At 37.0% G+C, this 23,565-nt stretch overlaps 1 pseudogene; it reads left to right on the plus strand.

Annotated features, from left to right (window-relative positions):
• The first annotated feature begins 223 nt into the window (after positions 1 to 223).
• On the plus strand, positions 224 to 21,155 carry LOC136379532 (cell division control protein 42 homolog; annotated as a pseudogene).
• Positions 21,156 to 23,565: the final 2,410 nt, after the last annotated feature.

Below are 23,565 nucleotides of genomic sequence, written 5' to 3' on the forward strand. Positions count from 1 at the left end.
AATAACCTGGAGATGTTTTCTCTGAAGATGTGTACCCTGATTTATCAGTCACCCCATTAAAATTAATAATAAAAAAAGATAATATAAGATATTTAATTGCAAAATCAAGACATTTTAAAAAGATGTTAGAAATAGGTGGCAACATAGAATATAATTATAAGAGCTGATAGTGTAGAAAAAATATTATTACTATAACTTGTGAGTAGGAAGGTGGGAAAGAAGAATGAAGTTGAAGAACCTGGGAGATAGTCTCTCCAGTAGTAACCAGGACTCAAATGATAACATCTTCCGTGCTGAAAAAAGCAACAGAATCATCACCTTTTACGATACAAAGGTATTAAGAAACTGAATAGTCTTGACTGAAATTGGATGAGAGGAAAAGAGAACAGAAACTATAATAGATACTTTGTAGAGGCTAAAAGAACTGTAAGTATTATACAGTAGTATATTATAAATGTAATTAGGAGAAAAATAATAACCTTAAACATGAGAAAAATTACGAATAAACATAAAAGAGTTTATAAGACTTAGAATATGTATAAAAAATAGGTTTAAAAACAATATAAAATTATTGCAGAACTAAAACCAAATAAATCTGCATTACCAGTAAATGTAAAGTTTATTCACCTATTTAAAGATAAAGATTTCACATTGAAGACCAAAGTAGTATGCAAGCTCATGAACATACAAAGTCATGCAAAGTGATTTAGAAAAGTTTAAAATAAAGATAGAAAAAGGTATATTAAACAAATGCAAAACAGAAAAAGCATGGGTCACAATCTATATATTAGAAAAATTCTAAGACAAGGAAACTAGTCATAAATGACAATTTGTGATGCCAAAGTATGAAAATCACTTTGAATAGAGTTATTAATACCCACAAACCAAAATATATTACAGTAGCTTTCATAAACTAGAAATTGTAGATGATACAGAAGAATTGTATCAAAACACATTACATTAAGAACCTTTAATTTACTTCTTTTAATCCAAGTTAGATCAATATTGAAGAGCTAAACAATATAATCAAAAGGTGTCTGATTGATATAATTTAGATTCTGTGCCTACATACTTGCAAATGGTATTACTATGTTCCTTAAACTTTATCCTTAACTGCTCAGGTTATAGTCAAAGAAACTAATAAAATATATAGAATATCTCAATAATTCTCCAAAGTTGAAATAATACAAACAAATTTTCTAATTTCAATATAGTAATTACAGACAACAGCAAAGAAAACAAATAAAATGCTTCCTTAAATTACCCATATATTAAAAATTATAACACATTGTTATCAAATAGGTTTAATTCCAGAAATGTAAGGATGTTTTATTATCATAATATCATGTTGATGGGTCTGGGGAGAAATATCATTTGATGACATTCAGTTAAACATTTGAACAGTTCATAAAAAAAACACTAAGTAAAAATGAAGTGGTGGATATTAATATAATAAAATGTAATATGACATACCATAATATAGGATAACCATAAAAATGAGGGAGATATATTTCAGCACAAAATTCAGCGTCATGCTTAAGTGTGACACAAGGAAGTAATTTTCATTAACCTTAGGGCCCAACATTCTTGATAGGCCCATTTTCACTTACCATTATACTAACCAACACAAAGAAGAAAAATAATTACGTTTATAAATTGTAAATGAGGACATATGTTGTTTCACAAACTGGTCCCCACACACAGAGAACAAGGTGAAACCAAAGAAGGACACTGACCACCCTATATTGGTAGATGGCAGGTATTAAACAAGGGAAATTACTTGTAAGGCTAATCTTGGAAGGCTGCAAGACAATTAGATTTCTGCACCCACCGGCTAGAATCTTAAAAGTTTATAAAGAGGCCTTAACTGAGCTCAGTCACACATTCAATCCAGATGTACTCAAAACACCTATTCACTCAAGAGTGTGTTTTCCAAACAACTCCTAGGGTGGGAATGGTGGAAAGAGCATACATACATCCAAAAGGCAGAGGCAGGCTACAGTGCCTCCAATTTCCCAGGTCAACCAGTGGTCATGTCCTCTTGATGACCTTGCAACAACACAGATAATACTTGCAAATGATATGATATTTCTTGACTCAAGTAACTAACTAAACATCTAGGACAGTCAGAGAACTGAGTAGAGTAACAAACTATAAATTATAAATCAAAAGAATCCATGTATCTAGAAAATAAGCTAGAGGATTAAATGGAGGAAAAACACATTTATAACAGCAGCAAAAAAATAAATAAACTAGATACCATTCTTGGGAAAAACTTAAGAAGTTTCATATTTTATACAAGAAAACTTTAGAACATTACTGAAAGTTTCAAAAGAACTGAATGAAAAAACACCTCTTCTTAAATAGGAAGAATCAACATAACAAGGATGTCAATTCCCCTTGTTTATTTGTAATGTAACATGATAGTTAAAAAATAACTACCAGGCTTCTGTTGCTTTTGTCTTGTGATAATGGAATCTTATTTCTGTTGTTTGTGTTTTTGTTTGTGTATTGGAAGTAGAAAGCTAATTTTATTTTATTTATTTTTAATTGAATTTATTAGGGTGACATTGATTAATAAAATTACGAATGTTTCAAGCGTACCATTCCATAATATATCATCTATACACTGCACTGCCTATTCCCCACCCCAGGTCAAGTCTCCTTCCATCACTCTGTATTCCTTCTTTACCCTCTTACACTTTCCCCCAACCCCCTTTCCCTCCCTTAATCATCTCATAGATGTCTATATCTGAGCTATGGGCTTTTTATTCTTTGCTTAATCCCTTCACCTTTTTTACCCAAGTTCATTAATAAAAATAAACAAGCAAGACCAGCCAGAAAGACACCTTTAAAAGAAAGTAAAAGGGTGTTTCTGTTGACAGATATTAATACACACACACACACACACACACAACTTCTATACTGATGCATGAAGAGACAGACAAATGGGCATAAAATAGAAGGTCAAGAAATAAAGCCAACTACAATACATTGCAAAGTTTATTATATAAAGAAAATAACATTTTAAATCTGTGGAGAAAAGATGAGATTTATAATAAGGGGTTCTGGTACCACTAGATGGTTGACTAAAAAAAAAAAAACTGCTGGATTTATACTTCAGATTTGTTTTTCTTTTCTTCTCTTTTTGTTTCTGTAATTTTATTAAAATATAATTGACATATAATATTATGAGTTTTCAAAAATAATAAGATATTTGTACACTGATAGATATATTAATTTACCAGAACTTCCAACTGCCCTTTGGTTGTTATGCCTGGCTGCCTGACCTCACCCTTACTTACTGGACAGTTGCTTCTAAGGCAGAAGAGTTCCAGGAAGCTGGTCAACCACCTCAAGAAGGAGCGTTCCAGAAAGCCAAAACCATAAAACCATAAAAGGGAACATACCAGAACTTCTGACTCAGTATCTCCTCAGGCTCTCCCAAACCCTATAAAATTCGCCTTATAGTCTGTACTGGTGCCCTTCTCCCTGGAGAAGTTCCCGGCAGGGTTCCCTTCTTCATTTCAATAAAGCCTGTTACTCTGGTCTTTTTGGACTCCCATGGATTCCAATATTTGGTGCCGAAACCAGGGACAGGGTACTAACTGCCTGGATGATCCCTCTTTGCCATCCAAACTTACAACCAGGGAAGCAATGGACAGGGGCAGCTTGTCTCGGGCTTACTCCCTGACTCTGTTTGGACGTGTAATTGTAGGTAATTGGCCGGCAATCTGTCCCTGTCCTGAACCCCTGCCGGACCAGAAAGGTAAGGAGTTTCTCCCTTCCCTCTCCCGGCTGCCTCTAATTCACCCCATAAATCCCTAATCCATTGTTGGACAGCTTTCTCTGGTCAGCCTCACATTCTGAGGGGTTTGACAATTTCTGTCTCAGAGACAGCACATTCCAAAAGACTAAACGCTTAGCCAAATCCCTCCACATTCTCTCAGAGCTCCTTCTTAGGTGGTGACGACCCCTAGGTAGGATGACTCCACATCCCCAGGAGAGCTTTCTCCTTTGAGATTATGATTAAAGGCGAGGAAGCCCTCTCTAGATCACTAATCTCCATAATGGGCTCTTCAAAGTCAAAGCCGTCTGACCAAACCCCATTGGGCTGTCTTCTAAAAAATCTTACTAAATTAGGTATCTCTGACCTCAAGCCAAAGAAACTCATTTTCCTTTGCAACACAGCCTGGCCTCAACATAGGCTCGACAATGACTCCCATTGGCCTGAAAATGGGACCTTTGACTTCAACATACTGAGAGATCTAGATAATTTTTGCCACCGGACTGGGAAAGCTTCAGAAATTCTTTATGTGCAGGCTTCCTTTTACCTTCACTCCTGTCCTTAATTTCTGTGCCGCTTGTTCTACACACAGGCCATTTTTTGGCCAAAGAAACCTCACCTAAAAACCTCCGCTCCTAATCTTTCCTTCTCCACAGACTCCCAACTTTCTCCCCCTCCTGCCTGACCCCCGGGCACACCCCTCTCTTGGCACCCCTCTCTGGTCCCTCTGCAAATCTCTTTTACTTGAGTCTCTTCCTTCCAGAAAGCCCCCACCCCTCTCTTTGCTGAATCCACTTTCTTATTCACCTGCAAATACCATTTTCTCTCTCTCTTTCTCCTCCCCTGCTGGCCAGGGGCCTTCTCCACTGTCTTCTTAAACCCCTTCTCCCTCCTTACAGATGGGAAGTTCTGTCTCTTTCTTCTTTGATCCATTCCTCCCAGCCCACTGGCTTTGGCTACAACTATGCCTTTCTCCCCCTTGTACTCTCCCCTCTCCTCTGAGCTCTAAATATTTTGACTCCTCCGACCACGTGGTGTCACCACCAGCAATTTAATCTCCTCCCCCTCCTCCTGCAGATTCTGACCCTCCTTCTTTCCATCCAGCTGTTCACACTGTCCACCCGTCTGCTTTCTCTCTTCCTCCCCTCTATGCTGACAACTCTCTGCCATCTTGAACAGCTTTAAAAAAGCAGAGTTGTCTATTGAACTGTATGAGTGGATAATCTGTTTTGTCTCTTTGTTTGTCAGAAAATATATCTAGTATAATTTGAATTGAAACAAGTAAAGTGCGCTCATTTAAATTTCTTTTTGTTTAATGTGTAATGGTGTCTGTTTCTAAGACTTTAAACCAATAATTACCCACCTCTTAAATCAAGGCTTACTCATCCCCATGGACTCTCCCTGCAATACCCCCATCCTTCCTGTTCAAAAATCTTCAGGGGCTTATCACCTCATACAAGCCTTACACCTAATCAATGAGGTGGTAGTTCCCTTCCATCCAGTAGTCCCTAAGCTCTACAAGTTACTGTCACACAACCCTCAAATACCACTCACTTCACTGTCCAAAACCTCAAGAATGATTTATGGCAAATATATGAAGAAACTAAGGACTCTTTTAATCAGACTTTGGGAAAAGGGAAACTAGGGTAAAACAAAAGTCAACTTAATTATCACTAAAGGTTAAAGATTTTTAAATCAAGAGTTCTGACTAAAAAGGAATTGTATGGTTCTGATAATAGAAGTATAAGGTATGGAAATACTTTTGAAAGAAAAAGGAAAAAGCAAGCTGTTATGAAGGTCAGTTATTTCTGGATAAGAAAGTGCATGAAAGCTGAAGGTTTGTACAGGTTGTAGGCAGTTTGTACAGAGAAAAAAATTTTTGAACAGTCAGAAAACTGGTTTTCGAAGAATGTTCAATTAGTCCACCCTAGCTTACAATCCTCTACTCTCCCCACTTATTGGGGTGACTCTTTCCTCCACCCTGACCACCTGGAGCTCAGAAATAGAGAAACAAAACCAACCTTTTGTCCTCCTATTCTCTATTCACCTCTCAAGCTGCCTCACCCAATCAGGGGCTTTCTACTTGTGTGAGACCAACACCTATATATGTCTTCCTACTAATTGGACAGAAACCTGTATCCTAATCTATCTCACTCCAAATATTAACCTAATCCCACCCCATGAGCCTTCTCTAGTTCCTAGTACACTACCTGTCAATCTAAGGACCAAACGAGCTATACAGATAATTCCTCTCCTTGTTGCTTTAAAAATTTATATAAAAATAGGTCTAGGGGCAGGGGGACTGCCACTGCCCTGTCTTATTCTCTTTCTCTCTCTCTCTCTCTCTCTCTCTCTCTCTCAAGGCCAGTGAATTCGTAAAAAAAACAAACCGAGTCATGGAATTCGTGGTTTCACACAAACTGGGTGTCTTGACTACTGCCTTTCATTGGTCCACTCACCCTCCTATTTATTTTTCTAACTTTTGGACCCCACCTCTTACATTTGTTCACTAGTTTCTTACAGAACGGCATGCTTTCTCTCTTCCTCCCCTCTATGCTGACAACTCTTTGCCAATCAAAAAACTGGAAAAATCTACCTAACCCTACACACCAACTCTGAAACCTGCCCTCACAAAAGAGAAAAATCTGGAACCCTATAAAATTACCCAGGGAGGGGTTCATGAAGGAGGCCCCCAATAGGGATAACAGCAGAAAGTAGCTCCAGAAGATAGCCGGCCCTAGACAAACCTCCTTCCTGAACCCCATGTCCTTCCCCCCCACCTCTTTTCCTTTTTAACATACCACAGAGTTGAGAAATGATAGATATATGAATTTACCAGAACTTCCAACAGCCCTTTGGTTGTTATGCCTGGCTGCCTGACCTTACCCTTACTTACTGGACAATCGCCCCTGAGGCAGAAGAGTTCCAGGAAGCTGGTCAACCACCTCAAGAAGGAGTGTTCCAGAAAGCCAAAACCATAAAACCATAAAAGGAAACATACCAGAACTTCTGACTCAGTATCTCCTCAGGCTCTCCCAAACCCTATAAAATTTGCCTTATTGTTTGTACCAGTGCCCTTCTCCTCAGAGAAGTGCCCAGCAGGGTTGCTTTCTTCCTTTCAATAAAGCCTGTTACTCTAGTCTTTTCGGACTCCCATGGATTCCAACATACATATTTACAAAAAATCACCACAATAAGTTTATCATCAATCATGTAATATAGTTGCAATTCTTTTTCTTGTGATGAGAACTTTTTTTATAGTATTATTTAGACATTAATTTTAATGGGGTGATATTGGTCAAGAGTACATAGATTTAGAGAAAACATCTCCAGATCATTTTGACATTCAATTAGGTTGTATAACCATCACCCAAAATCAAATCATCCTCCTTCACCCTTCATTTGGATTTCTTTATGCCCCTCCTTTTCCACCATCCCCTTCTCTCCTCCCTTCTCCTCCCCTTGGTAACCACTGCACTCTTATTTATGTCCATGACTCTCAATGTTATGTCCCACTTATGTATGAAATCATAAAGTTCTTAGTTTTTTCTGATTTACTTATTTCACTTATTATAATGTTATCAAGGTCCATCCACGTTGTTGTAAATAATCCTATGTCATCATTTCTTATGGCTGAGTAGTATTTTATTGTGTATATATATATATATATATATATATACCACATCTTCTTTATCCAATCCTTTATTGAAGAGCATTTCAGCTGTTTCCATGTCTTGGCCACCACGAACAATGCTGCGATGAACATGGGGGTGCATGTGTCTTTACGTACCCATGTTTTTGAGTTTTAGGGCTATATACCCAGTAGAGGGATTGATTACTGGGTCATATGATAGTTCTATTTTTTTGAGGAACCACCATACTTTCTTTCATAATGGTTGCACTACTTTACATTCCCACCAACAGTGAATGAATGAGAGTTCCTTTCTTTCCACAGCCTCTCTAACACTTGTTATTACCTGTCTTGTTGATAATAGCTAATTTAACAGGGGTGAGGTAGTATCTCATTGTAGTTTGTTTTTTTTTCATTGTAGTTTTGATTTGCATTTCTCTAATAGCTAGTGAGGATGAGCATTTTTTCATACATCTGTTGGCCATTTGTATTTCTTCTTGGGAGAAGTGCCTGTTTATGTCCTATTCCCATTTTTTTATTGGGTTGTTTGCTTGTTTGTTGTTGAGTTTTGTGAGTTCTTTATATATTTTGGATATTAGCCCCTTATCTGAGCTGTTGTTCCAAAATTTCATCTCCCATTTAGTTGGCTATTTGTTTTGTTGTCAGTTGTTGTTTTTTTGTTTTTGTTTGTTTGTTTTTGCTGTGCAAAAGCTTTTTAGTCTGATGTAGTCCCATTCATTTATCTTTGCATTTATTTCCCTTGCTTTTGGAGTCAAATTTATAAAATGTTCTCTATGGCCAACCTTGTCTTGTTCCTGATTTTAGAGGAAAAATTTTCAGTGTTTTGCCATTTAACATGATGTTAGCTGATGGTTTGTCATAAATGGCTTTTATTATGTTGAGATACTTTATTTCTATACCCCTTTTGTTGAGTTTTACCCCATTTTAAACATGAAATGATGTTGTACTTTATTGAATGCCTTTTTTGCATCTATTGATAAGATCATATGGCTTTTGTTCTTTGTTTTGTTGATATGGCTTATTACATTAATTGTTTTATGTATGTTGAACCATTCTTGTGATTCTGGGATGAATCCCACTTGATCATAATAAATTTTTAATGTGTTGTTGTATTTGATTTGCTAGTATTTTGTTTAAAATTTTTGCATCTGTATTCGTTAGAGATATTGGTCTGTAGTTTTCTTTTTTTATGTTATCCTTGCCAGGTTTTTGTATGAGGGTTATGTTGGCCTCACAAAATATGTTTCAAAGTATTGCTTCTTCGTCAATGTTTTGGAAGACTTTGAGAAGGATGGGAACCAAATCTTTTTTGAATGTTTGATAGAATTTACTAGTATAGCAGTCTGGCCCTGGACTTTTAATTTTTGGAAGGTTTTTGATAGATGTTTTTATTTCCTCCTGGCTTATGGGTGTGTTAGGTTTTCTATTTCTTCATGATTTAGTCTAGGAAGATTATATTGTTCTAGGAATTAATCCATTTCTTCTAGATTGTTAAATTTGGTGGCATAAAGTTTTTCATAGTATTATACAATAATCTTTTGTATATCTATGATATTTTGGGTTTTGTTTATATGAGTTCTTTCTCTTTTTCCTTAGTGAATCTTGCAAAGGGTTTGTCAATTTTGTTGATCTTTTCTAAGAAACAGCTCCTTGTTTTATTGATGCTTTCTCTAGTTTTCCTGTTCTCTATTTCATTTATTTCTGTTCTAATTTTTATTATTTCCTTTCTTTTGCTGGTTTTAGGTTGCCTTTGTTCTTCTTTTTTTTAGTTCCTTAAGATGTGATGTTAAGTTGTTTACTTGGGCTCTCTCTTGTTTGTTCATATAAGCCTGTAATGATATGAACTTCCCTCTTGTTACTGCTTTCACTGCATCCCAGAGATTCTGATATTTCGTGTTGTCATTTTTGTTGGTCTGTATATATCTTTTGATTTCTGCTTTTATTTCTTCTTTGACCCAGTCATTTTTCAGAAATGTGTTGTTCAATTTCCACATTTTTGTGGGTTTGTTTACCTCTTTTTTGAAGTTGAATTCTAGTTTCAAAACTTTATGGTCAGAGAATAGGCTTGGTATAATTTCATTCTTTCAGAATTTGTTGATGTTAGTTTTGTGTCCCAACATATGGTCAATTCTTGAGAATGTATCATGTACACTGGAGAAAAATGTATACTCTGATGTTTGGGGATGAAATGTCCTGTAGATATCTATCACGTCCAATTGTACTAGTGTTTCATTTAAGGCTTATATTTCTTCATTAATTTTCTGTTTAGATGAACAATCTGGAGCTGTCAGTGGTGTATTGAGGTCTCCAAGTATGATTGTATTTTTGTCAGTTTTTATTTTTAGATCAATTAGTAGACATCATATGTACTTCGTGCTCCTTGGTTTGGTGCATATATATTAAGAAGTGTTATATCTTCTTGATTCAATGTCCCTTTAATCATTATGAAATAACCATCTTTGTCTCTGATTATCTTTGTTGTCTTGTAGTCAGCATTGCTAGATATGATTATGATTACACCTGCTTTTCTTTGGATAGTATTTGCTTGGAAAATCATTTTCCAGCCTTTCACTTTGAGTCTGTTTTTATCCTTGTAGCTTAGATATGTTTCTTGAATGTAACATACAGTTGGAATTTTTTTTAATCCACTCTGCTACTCTGTGTCTTTTTATTGGTGAGTTCAATCCATTTACATTTAATGTAATTATTGACACTTGAGGATTTCCTATTGTCATTCTATATAATGCTTTCTAATAGCTGTATTTCTTGTTTGGTTCTTCCCTTTTGTTTTTCTGTCATTTGTTATTGTTTGGTTGTGTTCCATACTTCTTTCCTCTGTTTCTCCTTTTTTTAAGCCATGTGTTTCAGTAGTTGTATTTTCAGAGGTGGTTACTGTTAGGTAATTAAAAGAATATATATCATATTCATTGTAGTCCATTATCTCATGAGTGTTTCTGCATTCCCTCCTCCTATGTTACTGCTAATTTTTGTCTTCTCCCCTTTTTTTGTTTTTGTTGTCACAGATTATTCTTGTTTTTATTGTTATCTTGTTGGAGCTTTAATTGTGATTTTGTTTTGTTTTGTTCTCTGTATCTGGTCAGATAACCCCCTTTAGTATTTCTGAAGTGGGAGTTTTTTCATAATAAATTCCCTCATCTTCTCTATATCTGTGAATATTTTTATTTCCCTTTCATAACTGAAAGACAGCTTTGATGGATATAGTATTCTTGGTTGGAAGTTCCTCTCTTTCAGTACTTTAAATATTGGGGTACACTCTCTTCTAGCTTGCAGAGTTTCTCCTGAGAAATAACCTAATAGGACTTCCTTTATATGTTATAGTCCTCTTTTCCCTGGATGCCTTGAGGATTTTTTCTTTGTCATCGATTTGTGATAATTTCATAACAATATGCCTTGAAGTAGATCTGTTTGGGTTAAGGTAACTCGGTGTTCTGTTTGCTTCTTGGATTTGAGGCTATAATTCTTTCCACAGGCTTGGGAAATTCTCAATTATTTGTTTGAATATGTTCTCCATTCCTTTTTCTCTCTCTTCTCCTTATGATATACCCATTATTCTTATATTTTTTTTCTGATGGAGTCAGACAGTTCTTGTAAGACTTTCTCATTTTTTTCTTGTTTTTTTTAAAACTTTAATATTTTTTTATACATTTTTAAAATTTTTTTTATTTATTCATTTCTTTAGAGAGGAGAGGCAGAGAGAGAGAAGGGGGGAGGAGCTGGAAGCATCAACTCCCATATGTGCCTTGACTAGGCAAGCCCAGAGTTTCGAACCGGCGACCTCAGCATTTCCAGGTCGACGCTTTATCCACTGTGCCACCACAGGTCTCATTTTTTTTTAAATTTGTGAGTCTCTCTCCTCTTCTCTCTGTAGTATCTCTAGTTGCCTATCTTCTATGTCACTAATTTTTTCTTCTATCGGGCCTGTTATATTAGCTAAGCTTGTGATCTCGTTTTTCAGTTCATGTATTGAGTTTTTCATCTCTGTTTGGTTCCTTTTTATAGTTTCAATTTCCTTGATGAAGTATTCTTTTTATTCATTAAATTGTTTTTTTGAGCTCACTAAAGTCTTTTAGAGCTTTCTTGTATTTCACTGAGTATTTTTAGCACTTCAATTTTGAATTCCCTGTCATTTAACTCCAAGGTTTTCATGTAATTGAAATATTTTTCTAGAGATTTTTCATCATCTATACAAGCTAAGTCTGTATTTTGTAGCCATGGTATTTGATTTCTTTTTCCTTAATGGCATTTGAAAGTGGTATTGTTAATAACACTAATAATAGATAATTAAAATAAAATAAAAGTTAAAAAAATGAAAATTCCATAATTATAAGTGGAACATAAACTACAGAGAACAAGGAACAGGAACTGAGAAGAGATGACAAAAAAGAGAATAAATGAAGTAAAAAACAAGCAAAATGCCAGAAAAAAATATGATTCTAAAATATAATAATCTGATGATAAATGATGATTGGATGAGAATAAATAAAAAAAAAAAGAATAAAAAGATAAAGGAGAATAAATAATAAGGGAGAATAGGGAGAAATAAAGAACAAAATGAAAATACAAAACAAAGAGAAAGAAAACAGAAGAAAAGGTTTCTGAAATGAAACCTTCAAAAAAAAAACAAGAATGAAAAATGTAACAACTATGGATAACACAGTTCAAAAGGAAAATAAAAAAGGAAAAAGAAAAGTAAAAATGATGAAAATGAAAAAACCTTAAAAAATGTAATTTTTTTCTGGTTTTGAGAGGTAGCTTCTTCATTCTTTATGACTTTTGCCCCTGTGGGGTTCTTGGGCAGAGATCTGCTGGTTTGTCACTGTGGCAATGATGCAGGCTGGGCCTTAGTCCCATTGGCCACTGGGGTTTGTTAGGACTTTGCAACTATATGGCTCTAGCAATGGTAGTCTCAGTTTTCCAGGTGCTTCTCCACATGTCCCTCCCAATGCAGCTAGCAGCCAGGAGACTTAGCTGTGGGGTCTGCCTCAGCCACTGTCCTCGCAGCAAGGGAATCTATGCACAGCCAGGTCCCCCCTCCAGGGCCTCTCAAATTACAATTTTGGACAAGGGAGTGGCAACCAGAGCTGCCATCAAGAGTAGGCAGGGCAGGGCACAGACCAAGGACCAAGTGCTCTTTTGTTACACAAAGGCAAAATTCTATGGGACAGCGAGCATATCCATCATGTCTCAGCGTGCCACAGTTTTAATCTCCATGGGCTTTGCCTATGACAGGCCATGTGTGTGTCCAGCTCCCACAACTCCTGCAATGTACACAGACAGTTGCAGCCACCATTAAAGCACCCAGTGTGGGCAATCTCAGGCCAAGGGTCTTGGACTGTGCACATGCCCAGTGATGGAGATCATAGAGCAGGGAATGCCCAAAGATGCTGGTGCCCATGCATGTGCCTAGCGTTGATAATCTCGGGTTAAGCCCTCCAGTCCCTGTGTGCACCCCATGCTGGGGATCGTGGAGCCAGGAGTGCCCAAAAATACTGGTGCTCACACAGGTGTCCAATGTTGTTAATTTCAGGCTAAGCACTTTGGCCAGCGAGCATGCCCTGTGCTGGTGATGCTAGGTGGAGCTGCTATCACAGCACCACTGATTGTGGAGCTGGGAATGCACAAAGATGTTGGTGTCTGCCCACGTGGGCACCCTGTGCTGGTAATTTTAGGTGGATCCCACCTCCCATGCACGAGCCCTGTGTCCATGATTTCAGGAAGAGCTGGTGTGATTTTTCTTTTGTTTGGGCACCCACCCTAACTCAGTTCCTTCCTCACTAGCTCAGTCTCTCCTCTTTGCCCGGCTTCAAACAAAATTGTCCTTACCTCAGATCATTGCAGGAAGTGAAATATCCCATCCTCTGTCTTATATATTCAGCCACGTTTTCACCCAATCATACCTTTGGTGTGTGTAAATTTTGGGTGCTCCTAAGGTTTTTTTCTCTATGTTTAGTTGTTGAATTTGTTGACATCTCAAGGGGTGATACCGGGAGTATCCCTCATGCCACCATTTTTCTGTTGTGATCAGCTTCTACTATATATCTCAGATTTTTTATAGGAAAAATACTGAATAGATTAAAGATTTAAAGGCAAAAGTTTATAACTTAACTATAAATGAACCAGAAGTACACATAGGAAAATTATTTTATTGCCTTGGAGTGGGAAAGAATTTTCTATGACTTTAATCTAGAAGCCATAAAAGCAGTAATAGATCAGTACACCCACATGAAATTATAGGCTTTTGCCTGTGGGGAAAACATAAGCAAAGTCAAAAGGCATGACAGGGAAAAACTTAACAGCTCATATCCAGATAAAACTAATCTCCCAGGTATAAAAGGGGCTTCTAGAATTAATGGGAAAAGAAAAATAAAGGCAAAAATCAAAAACAAAAACAAAACATCATGAGTATGAATAAATAGTTCATTGAATGGGAATATTATTGGTACTCAAACATATGAAAAGATGCTAACTACTCATAGTTTTTCATTTTTAACAGCTATATTGAGATATAATTCACACACCACACAATTCAGCCATTAAAAGCATACAGTTTGATAGTTTTTAGCATATTCACAGATTTGTACAACCACCATTACAGTTGATTTTAGAATATTTTCATCATCTCAAAAACAAATCATGTGCTTTAGCTATCACCCTTATCTGCCAACTCCCTACTTAGTCCTAAGCAAACACTAATCTATTTCTGACTATAGATTAAGCCATTCTGGACTTTCACATAAGTGGAAATATATAAAATATGATAAATGTGATATACTATATATAGTCTTTTGTGACCAGTTTCTTTTACTTAGCAAAATGTGTTCAAGATTCACCTATGTTGTAGCACATAGCAATACTTTCTTCATTTTTATTGCCAAATGATATTTCATTGTATGACTGTATCATAATTTGTTTTTCTGTTTGTTTACTGACAAACACCAAATAGTTTCCACATTTGGGCTATTATGAACAACTGTGTTATGAACATTTGCACTTACGTGCTGTTGTTTCTTTTTGGTGTATACCCATAAGTAGAATACTGGGTCAAATGATAACCTTATGTTAAACATCTGTTTTCAAAATATCCATACCATTTCACATTCCCTCTACTAGCATGTGAAGGTTCTAATTTCTCCACATCTTTGCCAAAAGTTATTATTATATATCTTTTTTATTCTAGTCATCCTAGTAAGTATCTAGGTGAACTAATATATTATGGTGACTTTGGTTTACATTTCTCTGATAACTAATGATGTTGAGCATCTTTTAATGTACTAATAACTATATATTTATATAGATTTTGAAATAAATGTCTATTTGGAACACTCTCCCATTTTAATTGTGTACTTGATATTTGTTATTAAGTTGTAAGTGTTCTTCATAATAAACTAGATACAAGTCTCTCATTAGATATACGAATTGAAAATAAATTCCACATTCTGTGAATTGTCTTTTCACTTTCAAGCATTTTTAAAACAAAAGTAATTTTTTAAAATTTTCATGAAATACAATATATCCTTTTTTGGTTGCTTATGCTTTTATTGTCATAGCTAAAAATTCTCTGTTAAGTCCAAAGATGTGGAGATATTTCCCTATGTTTTCTTGTAACAGTTTTATAGTTTTAGATCTCATATTTACATCTTAATTCACTTTGAGTTAATTTTTGTATATTGTGTGAGGTAAATACCAACTTCACTCTTTTGCATGTGTAAATTATTTGACTCAGCACCATTCACTGAAAAAAACTATTCTATCCCTGTTGTGTGGTCTTGGCACCTAAGTTAAAGAGCAGTTGAACATAGAGGTATCTTTTCTTTTTTTTAATTTATTTTTATTAATTTAAGTTTATTGTGTTAACATGGATTCAAGTGTCCTACTCAATATAACACACTCTCCACCCTCCTATGTATCCCCCATTATACCTCTTTTGCCCCCTCTTCACCCACACCCTCCCCCCTTCTCTCTGGGATTTGCTGTCCTGTTATCTGTATTTATATGTATGTATATATAATTTCATTAATCTTTTCACCTTCTCTTATCCCATCCCCTCATTCCCCTTCCCTCTGACAGCTGTCCCTCTGCTTCCTGTGACCCCGCCTCTTCTTCTATTCCATTTCTCAGTTCACCTTGTTCATTAGATTCTACATATAAGTGAGATCATATGATATTATTCTTTCTCTACCTGGTTTATTTCACAATCTCCAGGTCCATCTATGCCATCACAATAGGTAAGATTTCCTTAATTTTCACAGCCTCATAGTATTCCATTGTATATCTGTACCACAGCTTTTTAATCTACTCATCCACTGATGGACACTTGGGCTGTTTCCAGATCTTGGCTATTGTAAACAATGCTGCAATACACATGGGGGTACATATCTTCTTTTGAATCAGTGCTATGGTGTTCTTGGGGTGTATTCCTAAAAGTGAGATAGCTGGGTCAAAAGGCCGTTCCATTTTTAATATTTTGAGGAATCTCCATACTGTTTTCCACAGTGGCTGCACCAGTCTGCGTTCCCACCAGCAGTGCAGGAGGGCTCCCTTTTTTTTCACATCCTCGCCAGCACTTATTATGTGTTGATTTGTTAATGAGTGCCCACTAATTGCTCTGTTGTTTTCAACAATACCATGGTACATAAATTGCTCTACAAATTATTCCAATCAAATTGTTGCTCCTTTGAAGAGCTAGTTTCTGAGGTCAGTGCTTGATAATTGTTCTGATCCTAGAACGACTCCTCTTAGGTGTCTTCTTTCCTGGGTCTACTCCAAACTATGCCTAGATAGCATATTCATTAAATCCATATATCTCCTCACAATTGCCTTTCACAATCTCCACTGTTCTTGAGAGTGCCCGCTTGAACTTCTCCATGCTATATTGAAAATGAATTCAGCTCTTTGAAAATTGATTAGAAGCTACTTATTATACAACCTGCTGCTTTTTCTAGGTATCATCTCTATGCCAGGGCTCTGGAGCTGGAGGCAAACACAATGGCAAGCTTTTGTCTGAGTAAAAACCTCACAATAGGAACTGAACGCTCCTGAGTGAATGAAGAGACAGCCAGCAGCCTAAAATTATCCCTTGTCTTGCTTCTTCTGGCATGTGACCCCACTTCACAGGCCAGGGCAGGGGCAGTCAGGGTCCTGGTATTTTCAGCACACTGAACCCATGACAGGGCCTTCTTCTCACAAAGGACCCAAGTTTGAAACCCCAAGGTGGCTGGCTTGAGCCCAAGTTCGCTGGCTTGAGCAAAAGGTCACTTGCCCTGCTATAGCCTTCTGGTCAAGGCACATATGAGAAAGCAATCAGTGAACAACTAAGGAGCTGCAAGAAAGAATTGATGCTTCTCATCTCTCTCCTTCCTGCCTGTCTGTCCCTATCTGTTCCTCTCTGTCTCTCTCTGTGTCTCTATCACAAAAAAAAAGAAAAGAAAAGAAAAAGAAATTGAGAGAAGGACAAATATATATTATATCTACTTGAATTTTTATATAGAAACTGAAAAGACATAAGAGAAATCAATGAACTAAAGACCAGAAAATAAGAACCCTCACCTCTCCATCAGACTTGCCTAGGACTTGGCTTCAGGTACAGAATGAGAACTACTGCAGTCCTGCTCCTTTCAGGAATAAAGCCTACTTATTGGGATCTGTGGGGAGAGGAGCCCTGTGGTTTGGCTGTGGCAGTTTGAAGTGAATATTACATTGCCCTGATCTGCAGGAAATTCCCTGTAGAGAAGGAGTTCAATTATCACAGAGTCTGGCCTTTCTTACCAAATGTTTGTTACTTTTCTTCAATAGGTTTTTTTTAAATTTGCTGTTAGCCTTTAGGACCATTTCCAGAGGCTTTAAATGGTTGCTTTTAATCATTTTCACAGTTTCACTGGGAAGCAAGTCAACAGAGATCCTCATTGTGATGTGACAAAGGTCAATCTGTTAAACACTTCATCTTCACAAGAAAATAAAACTAGAACTATGTCAAAACAGCATTTTAATCTTTTAGATTAGAAAAATGTGTGTTTGAAAACACTCTGTTGATGAGACTGTAAAAAAATTGGCCTTCCTACACTATTCAGGTGGAGTATAAATTTGTATGATCCCTAGAGAAAGTCATCATGAAAAACATAAATGACAAAAGCATTTACCCTTTGACCTAATAGTTGCACGTCTGGTATTTATGTTATGAGTATATTGTAGCTGTATGCATAGCATTATTTCTAAGAGAAAATTTTTGCAAATAATGGAATATTTGTGGCTTAATAAAAAATGAAGAAATAATTTATCTAGTGATGAAGAATTCCACTCTATATTCAGTGGCAAAAAAGACATACACTAACTTCTGTGTGAGAAATTGAGAGGACAGCCTGACCAGGTGGTAGCACAGTTGATAGAGTGTTGGACTGAGACGCAGAGGACCCAAGTTTGAAACCCCAAGGTGGCTGGCTTGAGCCCAAGTTCGCTGGCTTGAGCAAAAGGTCACTTGCCCTGCTATAGCCTTCTGGTCAAGGCACATATGAGAAAGCAATCAGTGAACAACTAAGGAGCTGCAAGAAAGAATTGATGCTTCTCATCTCTCTCCTTCCTGCCTGTCTGTCCCTATCTGTTCCTCTCTGTCTCTCTCTGTGTCTCTATCACAAAAAAAAGAAAAGAAAAGAAAAAGAAATTGAGAGAAGGACAAATATATATTATATCTACTTGAATTTTTATATAGAAACTGAAAAGACATAAGAGAAATCAATGAACTAAAGACCAGAAAATAAGAACCCTCACCTCTCCATCAGACTTGCCTAGGACTTGGCTTCAGGTACAGAATGAGAACTACTGCAGTCCTGCTCCTTTCAGGAATAAAGCCTACTTATTGGGATCTGTGGGGAGAGGAGCCCTGTGGTTTGGCTGTGGCAGTTTGAAGTGAATATTACATTGCCCTGATCTGCAGGAAATTCCCTGTAGAGAAGGAGTTCAATTATCACAGAGTCTGGCCTTTCTTACCAAATGTTTGTTACTTTTCTTCAATAGGTTTTTTTTAAATTTGCTGTTAGCCTTTAGGACCATTTCCAGAGGCTTTAAATGGTTGCTTTTAATCATTTTCACAGTTTCACTGGGAAGCAAGTCAACAGAGATCCTCATTGTGATGTGACAAAGGTCAATCTGTTAAACACTTCATCTTCACAAGAAAATAAAACTAGAACTATGTCAAAACAGCATTTTAATCTTTTAGATTAGAAAAATGTGTGTTTGAAAACACTCTGTTGATGAGACTGTAAAAAAATTGGCCTTCCTACACTATTCAGGTGGAGTATAAATTTGTATGATCCCTAGAGAAAGTCATCATGAAAAACATAAATGACAAAAGCATTTACCCTTTGACCTAATAGTTGCACGTCTGGTATTTATGTTATGAGTATATTGTAGCTGTATGCATAGCATTATTTCTAAGAGAAAATTTTTGCAAATAATGGAATATTTGTGGCTTAATAAAAAATGAAGAAATAATTTATCTAGTGATGAAGAATTCCACTCTATATTCAGTGGCAAAAAAGACATACACTAACTTCTGTGTGAGAAATTGAGAGGACAGCCTGACCAGGTGGTAGCACAGTTGATAGAGTGTTGGACTGAGACGCAGAGGACCCAAGTTTGAAACCCCAAGGTGGCTGGCTTGAGCCCAAGTTCGCTGGCTTGAGCAAAAGGTCACTTGCCCTGCTATAGCCTTCTGGTCAAGGCACATATGAGAAAGCAATCAATGAACAACTAAGGAGCTGCAAGAAAGAATTGATGCTTCCCATCTCTCTCCTTCCTTCCTGTCTGTCTCTATCTGTTCCTCTCTGTCTCTCTCTGTGTCTCTATCACAAAAAGAAAAGAAAAGAAAGAAATTGAGAAGGACAAATATATATTATATCTACTTGAATTTTTATATAGAAACTGAAAAGACATAAGAGAAATCAATAAACTAAAGATCAGTAAAAACACAGTAGAAGTGAGCGGGGGCAGGAATGAAAATTTTACAGTGCTTTTTTGATATTGTTTTGCATGTTGAATCATGCAAGTGTATTTCTTATATTACAATTTTAAATTTAAAAAAGAAGTAAAACATAGAAGTTCTGAGAGGATAGAGTAACTGGGCAGGAAATGACCTTTGTTACAATCATCTTTAAATTCTTTACTTTAAAGAAGAAAATGAAAGTCAGGACAGGGAAAGGCTCTTGCCTAGGACAATGACAAATTCTTGGCAGATTTGGGTTCAGGACTCAAATGTTCCCATTCAAAATCTGGTTTCTCTCTGCCCACTTCTGCATATCTGCTTTAGATATTAGGGAATCCTGTATTTGACTTTTACTGTGTATTATGGGAAGGAAGCATCATTCTGGAATCTAATATACTCTGAGCTCTTTCTGCCCTGTAGTGCCTTCGGGCCACCTGGACTGCTTGTTAACAGTCTCCACATCACTTCTAATGAAAGCATGACTGCTCTGTGTGCCGGGAGCCCTTTATTAAATATTCACAAAAACAGGCTCCAAAGTGGCCATATTCTGCAGCATTTTCTTCTTGCAATCACTTTACTGCTTTTGTTTTTGTGGCCATCTTTGAAATCCTCTCTATGTATCTGTTCACCTTGATGATAGCATGGGCACCCTAATCTCATCCAAATCCCTGGTAATGCTACAAAATAGCCTGTTGTTCTAAAGATAATAGTGATAATGCCTAAGTGACTGATTACTAAACTACAGATAATGATACAGAGAACAAGTCTTCACTGAGGAAAGTTTAAACACTTTGTACAGATATTCTTAACACATTGGCCTTAGCTACTTTTCAAAATTTTTCTCTGCAAAGTCTCTCCTTGCGAAACTCTCCTCCTCTTCATTCTCAGTCCCAGAGATTCAAAGATTGTTGACTACACCAGCTATAGAATTGGGCACGTGATCCAAATGGGCCAAACAGAAGATCCATTCCCCTAACCACAGTGATTGGACCAGGAGAAGACACATCATTCAGCCCGGGCCAAGGAGAACACATGGGATTTTTCTGGCAGCATCAAAAAGAACCTCACTGAACACCCCAGGAGAGAGGCTGAGGTCATCATCGGATTTGAAATATTTAAAGTGGATAGAAAACTGTTTCAGCAATGCAGATAATAGTGTGTTGTTGTGGGCGATGGTGCCATTGGTAAAACATGGATGGCTCCTGATGTCTTACCAACAAACACATTTCCATCTGAGTATGTACCTCCTGTTTCTGACAACTATGCAGTCACAGTTCTGACTGGTGGTGGGCCATATACTCCAACTTTTTGACACTGCAGGACAAGAGGATTATGACAGTTTACTACTGCTGGAGTATCCATATTTGGATGTGTTTCTAGTCTGTTTTTCAGTGGTCTCTCCATCCTCACCTGAAAATGTGAAAGAAAAGTGAGTGCCTGAGGTAACTCACTGCTGTCCAAAGACTCCTTTCTTGCTTGTTGGGACCCAAACTGATCTCAGAGATGAACCCTCTACTGTTGAGAAAACTTGCCAAGAGCAAACAGAAGCCTGTCCTTCCAGAGACTCCTGAAAAGCTGGCCCATGATCTGAAGGCTGTCGTATGGGGGGAGTGTGTTCTACACTCACACAGAAAAGTCTGAAGAATGTATTTGACAAAGCAACGTTAGCTGCCCTGGAGCCTCCCAAAGCAAAGACGAGGCTCGGGTGTGTGCTACTGTGAACATCTCTCCAAAACCCTGTCTGCATAGCTGGTGTCAGCATCATACTAAAAGCAATGTTCAAATCAAATTAAGGCTTAAATATTAAAATTTGTGTTTGCAATAATGACAAATGCCCTGTACCTACCCATTTGCATGGTGTGAAACAAGCTCCATAGGCATGGCCCCTTTCCCCTTTTAATACTAGTTGATTTTGAGTAATTGTGTATTATCAGAAAAGTGATCAGGACTAGTGTTTGTTTTGACTAGTTTAAACAAAAAATTTTTTTTTTGTTTAAAAGAAAGGCATGCCTGTGATGACTTTGCAACAGACATACTCGTGTTGTCAAAGCTGCTCCCAGGCTCCACTCTGGAGAGTGATCTGATGTCTAGGGGGGGGGGGAGATAATGTGTGAGAGTTGTTTTTCATTTAGTTATATTTTAAGGACTTCATAACCATTGGCCACCCCTTTAGGAAAGGAGGATGAGTGATTTCACATTCCATTCCCAAGATCTAGTTTAGAAAGCATGTTCCCACCTGGCGCTCTTAGGAAGGCGCATAATCAATGTCTCATGTAACCAGAGGTGGATTTAATGGTGGGTGCACCGGGCATGCTCCCTCAACCCCAACTTCTGAAGGGCCCCACAAAATCCCAACTTTACACTTTTTTCTTTTTTTTTAATTAATTTTAATGGGGTGACATTGATAAATCAGGATGCATATGTTCATAGAAAACATCTCTAGGTTATTTTGACATTTGCTTATGCTGAATTCCCATCACCCAAAGTCCAATTGTCTTCCGTCACCTTCTAACTGGTTTTCTTAGTGCCCTTCCCCTTCCCCAATACCCTCCCTCTCCTCCCCTCACCCCATGACCCCCACACTCTTGTCCATGTCTCTGAGTCTCATTTTTATGCCCCACCTATGTATGGAATTATATAGTTCTTAGTTTTTTCTGATTTAATTATTTCGCTCAGTATAATGTTATCAAGGTCAATCCATGTTGTTGTAAATGATTCGATGTCATCATTTCTTATGGCTGAGTAGTATTCCATAGTATATATGTACCAAAGCTTTTTAATCCACTCGTCCACTGATGGACACTTGGGTTGTTTCCAGATCTTTGCTATTGTGAACAATGCTGCCGTAAACATGGGGGTGCAATTCTCCCTTTCAAACAGTGCTATGGTGTTCTTGGGGTATATATATTCCTAAAAGTGGTATAACTGGGTCAAAAGGCAGTTCCACTTTTAATTTTTTGAGAAATGTCCATACTGCTTTGCACAGTGGCTGCACCAGTCTGCATTCCCACCAGCAGTACAGGAGAGTTCCCTTTTCTCCACATCCTCGCCAGCACTTATTCTGTGTTGTTTTGTTGATGAGCGCCATTCTGACTGGTGTGAGGTGATATCTCATTGTGGTTTTAATTTGCATTTCTCTAATGATTAGTGATGTTGAGCATTTTTTTATATGCCTACTGGCCATCTGTATGTCCTCTTTGGAGAAGTGTCTATTCATTTATTTCGCCCATTTTTTTATTGCATTGTTTGTCTTCCTGGTATTGAGTTTTACAAGTTCTTTATAAATTTTGGTTATTAACCCCTTATCAGACGTACTGTCAAATATATTCTCCGATTGTGTAGTTTGTCTTTTTATCCTGTTCTTATTGTCTTTAGCTGTACAAAAGCTTTTTAGTTTGATATAGTCCCATTTGTTTATTCTTTTACTTCACTTGCCAGTGGAGATAAATTGGCAAATATATTGCTGCGAGAGATGTCACAGAGCTTACTGCCTATGTTTTCTTCTAAAATGCTTATGGTTTTACAGCTTACATTTAAGTGTTTTATCCATTTTGAGTTTATTTTTGTGAGTGGTATAAGTTGGTGGTCTAGTTTTATTTTTTTGCAGGTAGCTGTCCAATTTTCCCAACATCATTTGTTGAAGAGGCTGTCTTTACTCCAATGTATGCTCTTACCTCCTTTGTCAAATATCAGTTGTCCATAAAAGTGTGGGTTTATTTCTGGGTTCTCTGTTCTGTTCCATTAATCTATATGCCTGTTCTAATGCCAGTACCAGGCTGTTTTGAGTACAATGGCCTTGTAGCATAATTTGATATCCAGAAATGTGATACCTCCCACTTAATTCTTCCTTTTCAAGATTGCTGAGGCTATTCGTGTTCTCTTTTGGTTCCATACAAGTTTTTGGAATATGTGTTCTATATCTTTGAAGTAAGTCATTGGTATTTTATCGGTATTGCATTGAATTAATAAATTGCTTTGGGTAATATAGACATTTTAATGATGTTTATTCTTCCTAATCATAAGCACGGTATATGCTTCCACTTGTTTGTATCTTCCCTGATTTCTTTTATCAATGTTTTATAATTTTCCGAGTAAAAGTCTTTAATCTCTCTGGTAAAATTTATTTCTAGG

This window comes from Saccopteryx leptura, chromosome 8 (genome assembly GCF_036850995.1).
Source record: "Saccopteryx leptura isolate mSacLep1 chromosome 8, mSacLep1_pri_phased_curated, whole genome shotgun sequence".
Lineage (NCBI taxonomy): Eukaryota > Metazoa > Chordata > Mammalia > Chiroptera > Emballonuridae > Saccopteryx > Saccopteryx leptura.